The 6,058-nt window shown below is 33.4% G+C and overlaps 1 pseudogene; it reads left to right on the top strand.

Moving 5' to 3' along the window:
• The first annotated feature begins 624 nt into the window (after positions 1-624).
• On the top strand, positions 625-5,002 carry LOC107932674 (G-type lectin S-receptor-like serine/threonine-protein kinase At1g11330; annotated as a pseudogene).
• The last annotated feature ends 1,056 nt before the right edge of the window (positions 5,003-6,058 follow it).

Here is a 6,058-nt window from a genome sequence, read left to right on the forward strand (position 1 = left end):
TTAAAAAATTTCAAGAACTTAAAATGAAAATTTTTATTTTAGGGCGCCAGGGCCCAGCCTCCCTGCTACGCCACTGGCAACTGCCATGAAATGTCTTTACATCATATCAAAACCAGACCCTTCATTTTTTTACTACAAAAAGTCAATTTTTATAGAAGGTGAACCAGCCCACTTATCTCCCTACTTCTCTGTGTTGAACACTAAGTATTAATAATAATATATTTATGATGTGGTTGAAAAAAATTATATTTATAAAACAGTTATCAAAGAAACCAAAATAGGGTTCAAACACTAAAGTGGAAATTTGGGAGATTTTAGTATCCCATTTTGAAAACCCATCGTGTTTGATTTTTATTTCTAAATTTATTTTTGATTTTAGATTTATCTTTAACATATTTTAAAATTAATTCATGACATGGATTCAAAAAATAAGCTGAATAATAATATAGATAAACAAAAAATTGGTATCAATCGGGTGACGCTTGTGGATTTTGTGGGTACTCCAATGCAAGAAAAAGTCAACAGAAAAGAATAAAGAAAATAAAGGGGTGATTATCGCTTGAAGAAAATTGAAAACTTGATGTATACATTTGCAGTTGACCTCAAACAACATTTCATCGTATCAAATTCAGACTTTTCAAAAAAAAAGGGAAGAAAAAAAAGATAATGGGAAAATCTTTTGAGTTCATTTAGGATAAATTCTTAAAGATCCAAAATATCATTCAGAAATCATAGAATCGGTTCCTAGTTCCGGGAAGCGAATATGGGAAAAACTATTAGCTGCTCTGTTTTCCTAGCTTTAATATCTTGTTTTTATTTGCAGTTTGGAACTGCTTTAGACACCATAACACCATCAAAATCCATCAAAGACCCTGAATTTATAATCTCCCAGAGTGGTGTTTTCCGATTGGGATTCTTCAGCTTTGCTAATTCCAGCAATCGTTATGTTGGGATACTGTACAATCAAATCCCCGTACAAACAGTGGCATGGGTAGCAAACAGAAACAAGCCTCTCAAAGACTCTTCTGGGATTCTCAACATATCAAATGATGGCAACCTTGTTGTTTTGAATGGCAAAACTGAGATTCTCTGGTCATCAAATGTTACCAATACAGCTCCTAATACAACAACTGCCGAGCTTTTAGACTCAGGAAACCTCATCCTAAGTAATGGTGACGATGGAGGAAGCAGCTTATGGGAGAGTTTTGAAGATCCTTCTAATGCCTTCATTGAAACTATGAAGATCAGCACTGATGTAAAAAAGGGTCGTAAAGTGGAGCTGAAATCATGGAAAAGCCCTGGTGATCCATCTGATGGTAACTTTTCTTTTGGCATTGAACCTTTCAACATCCCAGAGGGCATCATTCGGAAGAATAACCAGATCTATTTTCGGACCGGTCCATGGAATGGGAATATGTTTCTTGGCGCAATACTTATGACCACCGTTTATATTGATGGGTTTTATGTTGTTGCAGATAATCAACAACAAACGTTTTATATGGCTTATGAATACTCTAATGACTCTATATTGATATACTGTGAATTAGATTCTCAAGGAAAATTTATTGAACGGAGGTGGGATGCGGGGAAAGGGAACTGGATAAACAGGTACTCTAGTTATCAAACAGATTGTGATGTTTATGGATACTGCGGAGCATTTGGAATATGCGATTCATCGAAACGACCCGTTTGCAGTTGCTTAAAGGGGTTTAAGCCTAGGAATATAGAGGAATGGAGTAGAGGTAATTGGAGTAGTGGGTGTTTTAGGACTACCCTTTTGCAGTGCCAAAGAGATAACAACAATGGCAGTGGAGGAGCAGGCCAAGGTGATGATGGGTTTTTGAAGATGATGGTGAAGAGAGTACCGGCATAAGCGGTCCCGTCATCGATAATTAACGGCTACTGCAAAGATCAGTGCTTAAAAAACTGCTCGTGCTTTGCTTATGCGTATGATGCTGGCATTGGTTGTATGTTTTGGAGTGGAGATTTGATTGATGTACAGAAATTCTCCACTAGCGGAGTCGATCTTTACGATCTTTACATTCGTTTACCATCTTCTGAACTTGGTAAACTTGTCTTAATTTTGACCATAAATTGCGTCAATTAATCTGCTTTTTTGGTGTTGATGTTTTATTAACCATGTTTCTGGATTTGCAGATAAAGGGAAAAAAACTAAGGTCATTGTTATTACAACAGTAATTGCGGGCATAGTCGTAATTACAATTTCTGCACTCTTCTTATGGTGTAGGATGGCTAAACAAAGAGGTAAATATCATAAAATTGGAACGATGTATTTTCTTTTGTTAGGTTTAAACATAGAAGTCCAAGCTTGGCTTCAACTGAAAATAAATTATTCAGCTTGGCTCCATTAAGTAATAATTAATATTATAAATACAAAGTTCAATCAGACTTGCTAGTTGCTTAAATCAAGATTTAAGATACGTATACTTGGCTCACTCCATAGTTGGATTAACTCTGATACCTCTCTCAGAAAGGAATGAAAAACGCAAACATATCAAACACAAAATTTATAGAGAAAATTCAATCGGAGTTAAACTCCAGCAGCTGCCACTATTCAATTTCAAACAACTTGCCATTGCCACGAATAATTTCAATCACGCGAAAAAGCTAGGCCAAGGTGGTTTTGGTTTGGTTTACAAGGTAAATGATTAATGGCCATTTCCAACAAATCCACGTTCGATGAAATGACATTTTCTTTTCTACCAAGTTTTGTGATCTTGATTTTGTGTGCGGGGAATATTAGATGATGGAAAGGAAATAGCAGTGAAGAGATTATCGAAAGCTTCGGGGCAAGGCTTGGAAGAATTTGTGAATGAAGTGGTTGTGATTTCTAAGCTCCAACATCGAAATCTGGTTAGATTATTTGGGTGTTGTGTTGACAAAGAGGAAAAGATGCTCGTCTACGAGTACATGCCCAACAAAAGTTTGGACGCTTTTATCTTTGGTTAGTAACTTATGCTAATCTCTTTCTACTATTTTTGAGAATGTCCCTATTAAATCTAGAGTCAAGTTAAGTCGAACTCCTTAAACAGGGGACAAAGCTCTCTTAGAATTCTTTTTTTCATCTATAAACTCGAACTTAGATTATTTAAGAAATACTGAACTTTTTATCACTCAAAAATTAATGGTATCAATTTCTTTCTTTATACAACTTAAAATTATCTTTGACTATTTCATCTGCTGGATCTGACTTGTCTTACTTGGTAGGTTGAGTCCATATGAGTTAGATCTAGGATATAATTTTGCATTTTAACTAACTCAATTAGAAGTATTCCTCTAGTTTAAATTTTCTAAATTTAAACTAATTAGGGCCCAAAATACTTTTTTTTGTTTTAAATTTAACTAATAAATAGAAAAAAATTTAATTTAAAGTCTTTTTAGAGCAATGGAATTGGATGTGAAGTTGATCTTCTGCGAGCTTATTTGAGAGGATACAAAACATAATAGATCATGACTTAGTCCAAGACCATGCATAATGCAATTATTTAAATAATAGTATAACAATGTGATCTTATGAAATTTTTCTTATTAAATATATATTTCAATTGATGGAGATAACATAAATTTTGTCTACAATCATTATGAATACGATATGGTAAAAACTGCAAAGATGATTAGATCCTCCAGGAATTAATTGTTAACCTTGGAAGTGTTTTTGTATAATTTTTGTTATAGATCCAATTAAACAAAAAATTTTAGATTGGAGAAAACGCTTCAACATTATTGAAGGGATCAGTCGAGGATTGCTTTATCTTTATAGAGATTCAAGATTGAGGATTATACATAGAGAGCTAAAAGCTAGTAATGTTTTACTCGACCGAGAGTTAAATCCAAAAATTTCAGATTTTGGGATGGCTAGAATTTTTGGAGGTGACGAAAATCAAGCCATCACTAAAAGGGTTGTTGGAACTTAGTAAGTTGGAACTTTTTCCTGGCATTTCTTTTTATACATTTTTTGATAAAATATGGTATAGGTATGTTTGTGGTCGGGTTTGATGCTTAAAGAAAATACACGTTCAAACCCGAATCGATTTCAACTTTGTTTGGTTTGTGGGCTCCTTTTATGTGTTTGTAAGTAAAATAATAAAATTATATTTTTATAGTTAACTTTAAATTATTTATTATTTATTCTTAATTTGGGTTGAATTGTGGATAAGTTAAAATTAAGGTTTATAATTGGTTTTTTTATGTTAAAATACAGCGGTTATATGTCTCCCGAATATGCAATGCGAGGGCAATTTTCAGAGAAGTCAGATGTATTCAGCTATGGAGTTCTACTGCTAGAGATTATTAGCGGAAGAAGAAACATAAGCTTTTACAATAAGGATGACCTTGGCCTCTTGGGATATGTAAGTTTATAAGATAGTTAGAGATGTTGGTGGATGGAATTAGGTGTAAGATGTTGTATTTGTGAGCTACTCAGGTTTGGTTCAAGAAAACTTGAATTTGGCTTAGTAATTATTGAGTTGACCAATCATTTGAGAAAATTTGAGAATCTTAATGCTTGAATCAAATAGGTACAAGGCTTTATAACCTTAATCAATATTGAAAATTTTCAATTCAAACTTATGTTGAATAGAGCTTTGAGATTAAAATTTTGAGGCTAGATAATTTCAGTATTAATTTAGACAAAGTTGGTTTTTTTTTTCAGGCATGGAAATTATGGAATGAAGGCAATATTTGGAATTTAGTAGATAAGGTGATTTCAGAGTCCGAATCAGATTCAAAGAATGAGAAAGAGATATGGAGATGCATACATATTGGTTTGCTATGCGTTCAAGAATATGCTAATGATAGGCCAACTATGTCTACTGTTGTTTCAATGCTTAATAGTGAGATTTCAGATCTTAACACTCCAAAACAACCTGCTTTCACTCAAGCACCACTAATAAATCAAGATTTTGAAAATACGGATTCACTTAATGATGTAACTCTTACAAAGCTTAATGGTAGATGAAGATGCAAATCAACAATACTAAAGTTTATTTTTATATTTTGTTTTGATTTATTTTTTACTTTTTTTATTTGAAAAATCTATTTTTTTTCATTTTATTTGTACCATTTTAGAGTGAATTTGGCATGTGACAACATTAAGCCAATCTGTCTCCCACCGAAGCTATGAAAAGTGAACCGTTCGATCGTTCACCAAAAAAAAATCACTCATTACCTAAATTTCAAAAAGAGTATCCAATTTTCGAGGAAAAGAGATCCTACCCTTCATTCCTTTTATCTTGAGCAATATAGAACCAAAATCAACCATTTTCATAAACCTCAAAGCTCAAATTTGAGATGCTAAATATTTATTTTTGTTAAAAGGTGGCAACAAACAGCATATGTACATTATCCGAATGAAATATGTTAAAAGGTGGCAACAAATAGCACATGTAAGTTACCCGGACGAAATACAGCAACATGCAAAAGTACCATATGTTATTCAGATGAAGTATTTTTTGGTGTGATAGGCGACCTGTATCTAATCTGACAACTTTTTTTGCCTGGATAAAGTTAGTCAACCTAAGCAGCTTTAGACAGTCAGCAGGTTACTATTGAGCTATTTTTGTGCAAGTTCCTTTCAAAAAATTTATTGCTCTTTCAATGTAATAGTTTAATATATGTACATTTTATCTTTAAACATTTGTATGAATGAGAGACATCAACTGAAGTTTCTCCTTCAACATCTGAGTTTTGCTTCTATTTTCATCTTTCAACATAAATTTTAGTTCCTTTATTTTTATTTTGTGATAAAAAAAAACCAAAAAATGATATCAAGAGCCTGTTGTCTTTGAGGGCCTTTGTTGTGTTTTGTTTGTGAGTGACTACTGTTTGAAAGAAAAGAAGCATGAGCTATTTTTTGTTGGCCTGTTTGGTTGCTGCAAAGATGAGTTTTTCACCACCACCACCACCTGTTTTTGCTGGAGAAAACTACAATATTTGGACTGTGAAAATGAAGACATATCTATAGGCACATGACCTGTGGAATGTTGTTCTAAATGACACAGAGCCACCTCCCTTGAGAGCTAATCTGACCATAGCTCAA

Source organism: Gossypium hirsutum, chromosome A01 (assembly GCF_007990345.1).
Source record: "Gossypium hirsutum isolate 1008001.06 chromosome A01, Gossypium_hirsutum_v2.1, whole genome shotgun sequence".
Taxonomy (NCBI): domain Eukaryota; kingdom Viridiplantae; phylum Streptophyta; class Magnoliopsida; order Malvales; family Malvaceae; genus Gossypium; species Gossypium hirsutum.